Here is a 14,083-nt window from a genome sequence, read left to right as displayed (position 1 = left end):
AGTTCGGTTAGTAGAAGGGTAATGCGAGGCAATCCGTGAAACAAAGCGTGGTCGAGGAAAAAAAAACAATCCGTAAGTTTCAAAAGCGTAGAAGTAGCGTCACGTGATCCAGGAGGAAAACAGCTGTGAAGCAACGCTCCTTGTTTCCGGAAGTCTTTTATATCATTTCAGGGGTCACGTGATACGTGACATGGGAGCGTTGCTGCGTGAAGGGCAATCACGTGATCCGTGACGCGCGGGTCTCCGTGGGCAACGCTTTGCGTTGTAGCGAGATGTCAATCTCCAGTTCAGCTGCCAAGAACGGGAGGGGCGATAAACGCCGGGTCTGCCATGCAGTGATCTAACTGGATGGTTGAGGGTCAATGGGTTATGTGGACCCAGGTAAGTGTGTGGGGTAGTGGGAGACGTAACATCTCCTGATCGCCATAATTGGTGAGAGAGCTGATGATGTTTGGTGAAGGCAGGATATGCTGGTGTAACTACAGTTAACACTGCTCATGACGGAGCACCGTTCAATAACTGTAGAGTGGCAGTATGGAAAGCGCTTAGAGTACTGTATCCAGACACGTCCAATATGGGAGCTATAATGACGAAAAAGATGCAGGATGGAGATGATATGCTTGTTTACATTCAAAAATTTCAGGAGGCGTGGGCCTTGGAGACATGCAAGCCTTTGGGAAAATATATACTGGTATTTTATCAAATATAATGCCAAGAACCAGTATAAAAGCAGCTCAAGAAGTTAGGGGGTATGGAAGCAAAACCGTGGTAGGAGATTCAGCTGACCATTGTGCATTATTGTAGACTCTTGAAGTAAAAGAATCGCAAAAAGAGACACAAGAAAAGGCAAAGAGGCAAAGCTAGTGCAGAAAACATTGTCCAAGTACGCCATTGAAGGGGCAACGTTGACTAGTGTAGATGGATCAAATTCACAGTAAACAGTGAACATGCCGCAGGTGAATAATCAAAGGCAGTTCGATCAAAGCACGAGTGGATTTGCTCCACAGGGAAGAGGATTTCGAGGGCGAGGTTGGCAAGGTAATCAAGGGAATTGGAAAAATAATCAGGGAAACTTTCAGAATAACCAAGGGGTGTTTCAGAATATGCAGAATGGTTATCAGAATATGCAGAATGGCAAGTTGTTAGACCTCTGGCTATATGTTGGACTTGAGGAATGACAGGACACCTTGCTAGCATGTGTAGAAGTCAGGTGTAGTGAAAAATGGCCAATTTCCAAGAGGGGGGATGTCAAATTTGCCTGCATATTCACATCAAATTGGACATGGATTTGCTCAGTATCAAATGATGTAGCAGCAAGCGCCGACAGTGCAGCAAGGCTTGCAAATGCAACAGGTAGCAATTAATCCGCCATAAGGGCAGTCACAACGGTTACCTTGCAGCTTCAGCAAAACTCAAATACAGGACAATAATAGCTCCTAGAGCAGGCGGTGTCACTTTTGATGGAGGGAATCCTTTTACAAATAATGGAATGAGACTGTACCCTCAATAGGAAAGCTCACTGTGAGACCTGATGTGTTTAATAGTATCTGTAATGCCGAATACTCATGAGGAACTGAGGGTAAACGTCAATATAGGAGACAAAAAAAATTGTTTTTAGTAGACAAGGGTGCAACATGCTCATGTATACAAGAGGGAACATTTTCAATTTCTGGCAATGCCATGAATACTCAGGGGTTCACAGGAGCTACAAGCAGAGTTCCTTTCACTGAAGAATTGCCAGTCTCTATATGAGAGTGTGATATGAAGGTGCCATTGCTGTATTTGAAGGAAAACATCTGTTAACATATTGGGACACAATTTAATGACATAGTTGAATATGACAATTTCATTTACTTATGAAGGCATAGTGTGTTCAACACCAGGAATGCATTTTTTGAATGTGTGTGAAATTATTATGGGATTTGCAGGACAAATAGCTACTAGAGCCATATCGCTAGAACAAGAAGTTTTTCATTATGGAGTACGCATTTTGTTGTCATGGCTACCAGGCCTAGTAGACAGAGCTATGAAAACACCCGATGAATTTCTGTTCAGACCAAGAATACCAATGCTTGAAGGAGGAGGGACAAGTCTTTCCCTTAAAGCTACAAGCAGCCATAGTACGAGGAGAAATGGTTTTGCTTGATGGAAATGATGATGAAAGCAGACAATGGTGCACAGTAATCGCCATTGGGGAGGGTTACAGATTGACTGATGTCACTGATGAAGATGTGTTTGGAGAGCATCCATCTGATGATGAAGTAACATATAACATAGACATCACTTACTGGGTAAGAGCAATTAAAAGAAAAGTTCCTCAGAAGATGATGATAACACAAAAGCGTCCTGAGTATTTCGAGGAAGGCATGGCAAATATGGACCACCGGCCCCTATAACGTAGGCCTATTGAAGGGGGCTGGAGAATTAACGATTAAATTGAAACCAGGAACAATTTTACCTCGTGCACAACAGTATCCCATGTCTCAAGAGGCAGACAAAGGTATTTTAAGATGATTTCCACCATGATGAATCAGGACATTTTAGTGAAGTCAGAGTCACCATGTAATACTGCGTTGTACCCAATCAAAAAATCAAAGGGGTGGTTGTAGCGTTTAATTCAAGATCTTCGCCCGATAAACCAGATTGTAGACATCATTCACATTCAGACAGACACGAGATTCGCTCAAGGGTATTGTGAGTCCTCATCGATTTTCAATAGAGTCCTATAGATGGACTTAAGCAACATTGATTTGGAAAGCGTTGCAATACGTAGATGACATTTTAGTTTGCCGCACTTCAGTGGAAGAGTGCAGATGCGATTCTGTTGAGCTGATCATTATACTTGCTGACAAAAAATATAAAGTTGACAAAGAAAACTTGTCAACAAGAAGTGCTGTACATAGGCCAATTACTCTCACATGAAGGAAAGAAGGTTACCCCTGAAAGAGCTGAGGCTATTTTAAAAACAGCCAAGCCACAGATGATAAAGCACATGCAGAGATTTTTAGGATTGTGTAACTATGTCAGGGCATGGTTCTTTGACTGCAGCTCATATATAAGGCCTCTATTACAGCCTTTAAAGAAGTCACAGGCAACGCAGGAAAGAATTGTGTGGACTGAAGAAATGGAAGAAGGGTTTGACGAGTTAAAAAAAGCAATTTGCACAGCTCCAGTTTTAGGGATTCCCAATTATGTGAGGAATTCTTTTTATTCTCACATACAGATTGCACTGTTATGACAGAAGTACTCACGCAGAGAACCACGTTGGAGTACAAGTCACTTGCATTTTATCGTGGACTCTTAGACCCAGTAATGAGAGGTCACTTTCTGTGTGAACAGTCTGTAGCTGCTGCCGCGTTCGCTATAGAGAAGGCTGCAAGCATAGTGATGGGATGTTCTATGATGTTATTTGTTGAGCACGCACTATTTGCTATTTTAGAGAAACCAAAGGGCACATTGACATCTCAAAGGGCTTCTGCCTATGAGGTAGTCCTATTGAATCCAGCAATTAAAATAGTCTGATGTAAAATAGTGAATCCTGCCATGGTTATAGTGGAGCCAATGGCAGAAGGAGAGTCTGTACACGATTGCGCAAACTATGAAGAGTTCTATGATAAAATCTCTAGAATAAAAGAGAGTGCATTAGCAGGTGGAGAAATTGTTTTTATTGGTAGTTATTCAAGAATCGATCAAAATGATGGGCAGAGATATACGGGTGCCGCTGTGGTAAAACACACAGTCAATGGGGAGTTTCAGACATTGGTAAGTGCAAGACTCCCGTTTCATTATTCAGCACAATCTGCAGAGGTAATGGTTCTGATAATCACGCTCGAGAATCATGCAGACCAGGAAGTATCAGTGTGAAGTGACTCGGCCTGTGTGACATCAATGGTGCATGCAGGGTTAGCACGTTGGAAAAGGAGGGGCTACCTCCGGGCAGACGGCATGCCAGTGTAGCATACCACCTTATTGGATAGGCTTATTAAGGCACTACAACTCCCAGTAAGCATTGCAGTCGTCAAGTGCGTAGTTCACACAAAAAGGGCAGATTTTATCTCACGTGGAAATCAAGCAGCAGATATCGAGGCCAAGCACGTAGCAATTACAGACAAAGAGATGATGAATGTTGAGACCCCCAATGTGAATGAAAAAATGATTGTTATGATGACTATATCTGAACGTTATAATAACTTGTCAAAAATGCAGTTGGTAGAGGGTCAGGGGGATGGACGTGAAGAGGGTGTTCTTTAAACCCCTCTGAAGCATTGTGGTGACAAGGCAGCACTGGTAAACCGGTGATGTCTGTAGCCTTATTAAGGGTGGCGCTGGAACATCTACACCACCCGGCGCACACAACTAGGGAGAATCTTGCTGTAACTATTGCTGAGGATTGGTTTGTACCAAATCTATAAAAGCATGTTGCATTTTATGTAGTGAATTGTCTTGTGTGTCAGAAATTCACGGCTGGGCATAAACTTTGCACAGTTAGGGGAGTTATTCTGAGACCTAATGGCCCTTTTCAGCATTTGCATATATACTATGTCAACATGATACGTAATGGATATAGATACCTGATTGTAGTGGTGTGTCCCATTTCAAGATGGATTGAAGTAGGTCCCTGCACACACCCAGATTCCACCTGATCGGGAGTATGTGAAGTAATGAGGTCAGATAATGGCCCACATTTTGTGAATCAAACATTTGAACAGATCAGCTGGTTGCTTGGTATAAAGCACAAGTTTTCCTTGCCTTATCATCCACAAGTAAAAGGCATCTGTGAGAGGCTCAACGGTTTGCTTAAAGAAAGAATAGCCAGATTGAAGCTTACCTTGAAGAAGGGTGGTTGCATTGCCTACCACTTGCATAATACGCATTAAGGAACCAACCGGGTTCTGACCACCATCTCACCCCCCACGAGATAGTGATAGGAAGACAAATGAGGACACCCCTAATGCCTTCATCTAGAGTTAGAAGTGATGCTCAGCCAACTGCAGATTTACTGGGAATGGAATTGTGTGACTATTTGAATTGTATGACTTTAATTATTTCTGTCATTCCAGGTCAGCTACAGCAACAAGGGTCTAGGGCAGTACAGAACACAGAAGGAGATGCTTCAACAAGTAAATCTAACGAACTTTGTATTCCCCAACTATTCCCCGGAGATGCGGTCCTAATCCGCAACCACACAAGGAAGAAGTGGGACAAACCCTGCTTCAACAGTCCATTCATTGTGGAAGACATCAGGCCATCTGCTGTCAAAGTGCAGGGCAGGCGTGCTTGGACTTTCCTAGGTGACGTCAAAATCTTTGCTGGAGAAACCCCTCTCCCCGCACCCTTACTCACTAGAAAGTACAAGCATTGGGGAAGAACCACAGCAGGTGCAGACAATATCTATAATGAGGAAGAAGTACGCCGAAGCTGCCAACTAAAGTGAAAGAGTTCATTGGACTGTGGCTTGTTTCAGATACTCTTTGTTCTTAAGCCACAGAGGAGCTTGGTAAAAACTTTGGATTTAGGCATGCTTAAGCCTTGATAGGAAGAGAGGTATGTCAGATTCTGATTGTGGTTACAAGAACTGGAAGAGGGTGCAGTACCCTGATTCATTTCACACTGAGTTCCTGTTTGGATGTGCCTATGGTGTTACCCAATAATGACCTTTCTCAGATCATTCTTGCTTATTTCGAGTTTGTATTGCACTTATTCCCTTTGATTGTGGAGAGAACTACTCGCATTCCTGCTTTCTTACGAGATCCTAAAAATGGCCCAATCATAAGAAGATTTCTTATAGTTATCACTGAACAAATTTTGCAGTTACCCAAGTACAGTGGGGAGAGCACAAATGCCCCTATCAACTGATGAAGCTAATAGACTAGTCAGTGTGGTGTTCTTTGGTCTAATCGAAGAGTACCCGCATCTTGTTGGAAGACACACGGATGTGCTCACCTTTTGAAGGCGATCCTAGAAACACTGCACATTAGAATGTAATCTTGGAAGACATTATAATCCAAGTGAGTATATATTCCAAGCGAACCCTGAGGTTGGTGTAAAACTTTCCTTTGAGGGACAGATCAAGAGGTTGCTGATAAAGAAATACTCTTGTTTCATGCTGAAAGAAAATTCATCATGTCATCTGCTCTAAAGCAGATTTGAGGCATAGACTGGGAGCTGATATAGGTTACTGGATTTATCTAGACAATTGAAGTAGATGAGAACATTATAAAAGGAGACTTTCTGGAAAAGAATGTCTAGAGAACATTTGGTGAAGTCATTTTCTTTCTTGCTGAGGAGACATGTGTATTTTATCCAATAAAAGACTGATGCAAGGAAATCGTTTAGAGCCTTATCCTCGATCAGGTAGGATGGATTGATAAAGTCAAGAAAGCAGATTCCAGAAGCAGTACATAATTTTGCAGCATTAAAGTTTGAGTTTTTCCTTCCTTAGGCAATAAAGATGGGTAGCATCAGCAGTAATATAATAATTCCAAATGCAGAGAGACGTCCACGATGTCCACGAAGTAGATGATGTACAGTAACATACCTCTGTGTTATTTATGCTTGCATTGTATTCATAATCATACTGCTTTCACTGACAGTACACACATCTTACTACATCGGTGCAAATGGAGGTAAGACTCTTATGCATGTTTCTGAACAGAAGGAAAATGTAAACGTGGCAACTACTAGGCAGCCCAGACCCTATGCCATTCCTGTCCCAAAGAAAGATGACAAATTGCCTGAGCTTGAGATAAGTGCCATTAATAATCATTTACATGCGAAAAGTGTTTTAGAAACTCTGTTTGGACACAAGAAACGGGCTTGGCAAGACAGGCAGGACAAGAGGTTGTTGAACGGTGAGCCTATACAGATAATGCATGCAAGCACACCTGTTCCTGTGATAAATGATCCAAAGATAATCCCTAGAAGATAGACACACATGGAGGTTTTTACGAGACATTTTCACACCTAAATGGTATGTTGAGAGGATGAAACTTGCTGAAACCTCTCCTACACAGGCAGGACTGATAGATGTTCCTGTAATTAAGCCAGCTGGAAAAGGCTATGCTGGTAAACTTCATGATATGATCATAGAAGCTCACATGAAAAGGATGAGGCCTAAAAGAAGCACCCAGGAAGATAATTATGAATAATGATTACCTAGATGGCACAGCGCACTTGGGAAACAATATATGGTATCAGCATATGAAGGAAGTTGGAAGAAGTACTTCAAAGGAGGAATGCTTTGTATGTGCACTACTGCCATACAGCATGGGGAAGTTGAAAATCTTTATAGCTATTGAAATAGATCTTCTGACTGCACGCTGCATATTACATCTAGCATTCTGTAGTACAAGAGGCCAGTTTATGGGTCGAACAGCCTACCTCAAATGGGAAACTGAATGGACAGATCCAGATGAAGATGACTATGTCCAAGACACAAAGACAAGAAACAGAGCCCATACGAAGAATCATGTGATCAGGTACGAAATGTCTGGAGTAAAGGGAGCTGGAATCAGATGGGAAGTGAATAAGAAACTGCAAGTCCCAGGGAAGTCTGCAGAAGACATTCATAGATGGAAGAACAGAGGACAGATGCAGATTTGAGGAACTTTCCTATCTCTAGATGGCTGGGAAGAAGGTGTAGTGATCTGCAGGGACTGGGTAATAATGGGTCACTACCAACCAACGATTGAAAATGCACAAATGTTGTGTAAACCTCTATGGTCGAAACTTGATAGGCTACTACCATTGGTCGAAGGCAGAGGAGGACCCTTGCAGATAGTGCCTTTGGAGAGTGCAAAGTTGTGTTTCAGAAACAATGGCACAAGAAAAGTTGGAGAAAACCAGAAATGTGGGCGAATATTCGAAGCACCATGAATGAAATTTGGGGCAGCAGTGATCATGGATCATTATTGGGCTTGTGGATCCAAGGTATACATGAAGTTACCCAAGGACTGGGGAGGAATATGCTCATTGGTGAATGTCCATGTTGCAGCATTTGTGATTCCAAAGAGTGATCTGAATCTCGACAGTTGATAAAGAGGATAAAGAAAGAGAATTATTTCTCAGCCAAATCAATAGAACCGTTTGACTCTATCCTCTATGAATACAAATTGTTCAGTCAGACTTCTTCAGTGTTCACGTTGATCTTCATGCCGAGAATCCATGTTGGAGCAAATACAAAGTGGCTTCAGATCACCAGATGGGAATTGCTGCAGACAATTAACACTACCATAAAGGGATTTACTGCTACCAGAGAAGTGATGAGAGCCATAAGACTGGTGACTCTCCAGAACAGATCAGATACGTCTTGGACATGATCACAGATATGGATGGAGGTGTTTGTGCAAAAATCGGAGAGTCATGTTGCACATTTACACCTTTTCATGATGACGAGAATGTCACCTCTACAGAGGCCATAGACATGCTGACAAAGCTCCATGGTAAGATGATAGATGAATTAGAAGACATTGCTGATGACAGCTGGTTTGGAACACTGTTTTCTTGGGTTCCACAATGGATGGCAGACATGTTCAAGTTTCTTGGAGTATGATCGTGTTGGTATTGCTTGGATTATGTGTGATCAAGATAATAATCTCGCAGTGTAAGAAGACAGCAAAGAAATCCATAGGGATGAAGATCATGATCGATGTCGATTCACGATTGAAAGCCAGAGACTTGACAGATGAAGAAATCAGAGACTTTGTGAAGGCCAGTATCCATACACCTGAGGGGACAAAGTTCCTGTATCCAACGAATCACAAGACGTATGTAGGAAGATGGATCTATTGCAGTCCAAGTGGACAATGTAGTCTTATGACATGGAATAAGGATGAGTATGTTAAATCAGCTGGATGTTTGAAGGGAGTCATAAAGATATGGGTCCCGAAAAAGCTTTTCTTCAGACCTAAATGCCTGGATGTGGAGGATGATGAGAAAGTGGTCGATGAATCGCCCATGGGAGTGTAGAGAAGAAGCTAAGTACCCCCACGTAAATTGTCCCGCCCTTTTTACCTGTCTGTTGGAAACTAGAGTATAAGACATACACAGAGCTGTTGAACAGACAGTATGTACTCTGTGCAGTACCCGTGAAAGTGCCAATACCTAAGAGAATCTGGGAGGAAAGGTTCCCACTGAGGAAACCATACTTGCATATGAGAAAATATGATGACCATTTGAATGAAATCCCTGCAGAAGCACAGAAAATAAATGGCAAAGACGAATGGTGACGTCACACCGAATCGAGATGACGTACCTAGAAGAGATGCAGAGACCAGAGAATGCAGATATTCTATAAGGCATCAAGAAAGTATCAAGGATAAGTGACATCTTGGGATCAAGGTGAAGAAGCTTATGCCACAGAAACTGATGAAGATATCAAGCTAGTTTAAACGTGTAGAGATGCAAGAGAAACACAAGCAGACAAAGTAATCATGAGGCTAGCTTTAGAATCAATAGATTGCGGCAAGCGCCAATATATACATATGCATATGGATGATTAAAGGATGGATGTTTCCACTACGCATTATAGCAGTGCTGGACATTAGCAAGAAGGCCTCATTTCTAGTGTGTCGCAGTTAAAAAACAAATTGAATTACAAAGTGAATCTCAGCCCACAAGGCTAGGCGAGACAAGAAGCCACAGTCTTTTCAAACTGGAGTGAACTGACATTGGATACAAAACATGTGAAAAAACAAGACTCCTGTTCAGAAGGCATGAACATAACAAGGAAGACGTCAGAGGTCTATTGAAAAATAGTATTAAATACACCAAAAGTCTCCATTCCCTGGTCTCCAGTCACGTTGAAGAATGAAGTTGGACGAACGAGGTGGTCACACATACACACGAGGGCAGAGTGTGCCCACACTCCTTAAATTTCTCAGAGCACAGTACAAACTCAAGGCCGAGCTTCAAAGCCCTAATTGACACTAGACCATTGAGGTGATAATGGATTGATTTGCTAATTGGTGGAAAGCTAAGGTTAAGACGAGCTCCCCAGAACCTGGATGGCCAGCTTGCATGCTGCTAAACGTAGATGGAAAAGTACTGACGGAGGTTAGAGTGCCAACCAATTGTAGAGGACCATGTAATTAAGGGTCCTATAGTTGTGTAAACCAATAGGACGTTGTGTATTTAGTGACATTCACAGTGGTCATTTTTAGAAGAGGGCTTAGTTGCCCCACATGATGTTAAGTAAGCAATCACATAGTCACACTTTTTTAGACTAGTATGGATTGCATATTTAGATGTTCACTTAGAGCCTATCACTTCCTTCAATAGGTTTTTGTAGTTTGCCCTGGAGGATGAAGTTGGTAATGACACAAGTTAAGCGTCACTGATGACAAATTCTCTGAATATAACCTCCGTTTTTTGTAAGATTCATTGAGTAAGAGGATCGAGCGAGTGCTGTTGTTCGTTGTTCTCCCTGTTTTAGATAATTGACATTAAAACAGTTTTCCTTTTGCCAAACTACCCGAGTTGTTTTTTGATTATTGATGTATGAATAGAATCTGCATCCCCATCCATCTCCATGGTAATTGCTACTCATCAGAGGGGCTGGGATATCCAGTTCACCTTGGTGTGTACATAGCTCTAGAAAATGTGAACAAAACAGATGGCATTGACCTGACAAACCCTTGCTTCTAATCAATTCAAAAGGGTGGGGTTCTTTTCAAATACCAAACCGTATTAGGGCAACATTATTACTTTATTGGCCATTACTGGAGGTACGTGGACCCTGATTTTAAAAATATTGTCTCGAATTGTAAGACTAAAATATGGCACTTTGTGAAGACTATGGTAGGAGAGTAAGTTCTAAAATTTCTTATTCTACCTCAGTGCAAGCGTGTTATGCAGCAGCAAATTTAGTGCCATCTCCACTTGTTAGTCAACCACTTTCTTTGGTCTAAATTGTTAAAGCCACCTTCTTCAGGAGTGTCTTCAATATTTATAAGCAAGGAAAATGGGTCCTGCTGTAACCAGTATCCAAATGTGACAATGGAACAGTAGTGTCACCTCTAAATTGTTTAATGGAGACATTCAGGCTGCCAAGTCACTCATACTATAAGCATGGTGGTTGCTCTGTTGAATGACCGTGGGTATACAGGATTATTTTATTCCTTAACGCCTGGATAACTCGGGGTTCTGTAGAGGCGTAACAGTGGTTTCTCCTTGTGAATGCTATTACGGCTCTACAGAAACCCGAGTTTTGACACCTATATAGAGTTCTGTATGCCTCAGTAGTTATTGTTTATTGTAATAATCTTAACCCTGTCATACTTTTCTCACCATCTGTAATGTCACTTTCTGAGCTGTCAACAGGGTCATAGAACACATATCATCACGTCCAATCATTGGGCAAGTGATGTCACTTCTGCTGCCCTTAGCATTTTGGAAATGTGACGCCCCTGTGGTCACTATGGCTGAATCTGTGAGGAGACTCATACACTACAAAGTAATCACAGGCATGTGCCTTAAACCAGTTGTAGCGTTACTCCTCATTCTCCCTCTACAATCAGAAGGATGTAACAGTAGCAATAAAACGTGTCACTAGAGACCCCTCAGAGCACAGAGGGGTACATGCCCAGGCTCCTTGCCTTGCGACGTGGCACAGAGGCCATGTAAAATTCGAGTCCTATGTCAACATTAGGGGTCCACAGAAAAGCAATGGAGTTGTTGGTATAGTTTATCTGATGATGTCTCTTTGCTGGCTGCAAGCGCAATGCATGTCTTTATCATGCCGTAGTTGCAGCGCAGAAAAGTGTATTGCACAGTGGGGAGAGGTGTGGGAGGATGTGTGTAATGCGAGGGGGTAGTTAGTGGGTGGATACAGGGCATAAGGGGTGGTCGGTGTGACAAATATCATGGATCCGGAGTGGACAAAGAGGAAGCAGAGCAGTGGTGGGAGATAAGTGCAGGGGTGAATGTGGGGCCGAGGGAGTGAAGGGGAGGTAGAAACCACCTCTTCAGGTGTGCTCGAGGGAGGGGTTGAGGGCGAATGCAGAGACCTGCATTTGCGGAAGAGGGTCGAGAAGGGAACGGGCAGCGAGAGGAAGATCTCTGATGTATTAACTTCGTGGAAAGGCCTACGCTGAAAATACATGCGGAGTAAAGACTTCAAAATGTTTATCTACAAAAGCCCCATAGATTAAAATACACCCATGAGAAGATATTCTGTTTTCCCAAAGCAGCAGAAATTATGAAACTTGAATACGTTTAATAGCTTAAAAAGAAATTTCAAAACACAAATCAGTTATTTTGATCTTAGCAATTAGATTGATGTTCATGCTTTGAGAAAGTAATACATTTAAAATAAAATGAGATTTACTGTTTATTAGATGTGAGCATTTATTGAGCACACACCGAGCTGCAGAAAGAATCGATCTGCTGTGGGACATGTAGCTCAACGAGCAACTTCTCTCACATAACAGTGGAGGGACCTGCTTCTACTGGGCCAGATCCAGTGTAGAGAAATGTTATTAATCACTGGGAAAAGTATGCGTTGATCCGCTAGGAATAACATAGAAAGCAGCAGCAGATAGGCAGGCTGCCACTCCCTGAAATTATCACCAATCTGGATGCACATTGATATTGTCTGTATGTAGACCTCCACAAGCAAAACATTCACAAAATGGCTGCCACCCAAAAGGTCAATCCTATTGGCAGCCTTTTATTAGAAACATGCTCCCTCTCCTGCAAACTCCTACCTTTTTGTATTCAGTAGTGTAAAGGAGGATGCATCTACCTTTGCTAAAGGAGTTGTAGATGTCTCCTCATGGAATTGTTATAAGGGACCAGGGAGCCTTTAGGAAACACGACAGTACATCAATCCTTCACTATGTGTCCCCGTATGATAGCAGCATGCAACATTTTTATTATTTATGTTAGTATTTTAAAGGACTATACTGAAACCCCATTGTTCATTGATAAAATACTAATTGTAATACACTGTTCTTTAATCCATCATTTGCAACGTTGCAGTTAAAGAATATTATGGCTATTTCATTTTACATCACGTTTTGCGGGCTCCATATTGAAAGCAAGTAAGTCATCATCTTAAATTCCACAGGTTAAACTCACACTTTATTAGGGCCAATAAAATGTGCTTAAACCTCCAGTGAAAACATACAATTTTAGTCTCCTTTACAATTTAGCCTCTGAAGGAAAACACAGCTGGCAGCAACATGTTTTGCTGGAACAGATTCAAGAGAAGATATATTTGTTCTCATTTCAAGAGTATAATCATCGCTGGCGCTCTTCCAAGGAAAGGTGTGCAGTTCAAACATAATTCTATATCTGTCAGTGCAGATGTGCCTTGAATACGAGTCTGGAGGCAGACAATGGACCAGAGCGGAACTATAGCAGCTCTGCTAAGAACATCAAACCCACTCACAGATGGAAAACATGTGGGCCTGCTCTATTTATCTTACTCTTAATTCAACAGCGGTAGAGAGTTATTAAGAACGTTGCTTGGACATTCACAAATTAAGAACATTCTGCAGTCTTGAGGAAAAACAGGAGGTTTAGGAGAATATGTGGGAGTGCAACACATTTACAGTTCATTCAGTAGAAGAGCAAGTGATAGTACTTCCAATAATGACGTGCATATTAATAGCCACATTGGGTATTGATCCAGCAAATCCGTGTTTACAATTATGAATTTCCTCCTTCATTTAGCAAAAATGTAAAACATGGCAAGTAGATATTTTGCATGAGAGCCCAGACTGAAAATGTGTGATCTTTTCCACCGATCAGGCTTTGAATGTGGGCTTTAGATGAATGTATTAGTCCACACTATTGGTTGCTGCGCCGCGTCTCATCACAGGACTAAGAACATTCTACCACATCAGCCCAAGGAGCTGCACTGGCTACCCCTCCAAGAATGCATCATGTTAAAGACAGCCTGCATCATGTGCACAGCAGTTACCACCAGAGCACCGCCCGACCTGGCGAGAAAATCACACTCTCAGCAGTCCTGATGAAGGGGAAAAAGCAGGTCCACACGCCATTTCCTGCTATGCACTGTATCTCTGAAACAAGTTACCATAAGACTGAATTCCCATCCTACACTTCAGGATTTCCCTGA

This window comes from Ambystoma mexicanum, chromosome 1q (genome assembly GCF_040938575.1).
Source record: "Ambystoma mexicanum isolate Mex_15411 chromosome 1q, UKY_AmexF1_1, whole genome shotgun sequence".
In the NCBI taxonomy this organism is placed as follows: Eukaryota; Metazoa; Chordata; class Amphibia; order Caudata; family Ambystomatidae; genus Ambystoma; species Ambystoma mexicanum.
This window is presented reverse-complemented; position numbering follows the sequence as displayed.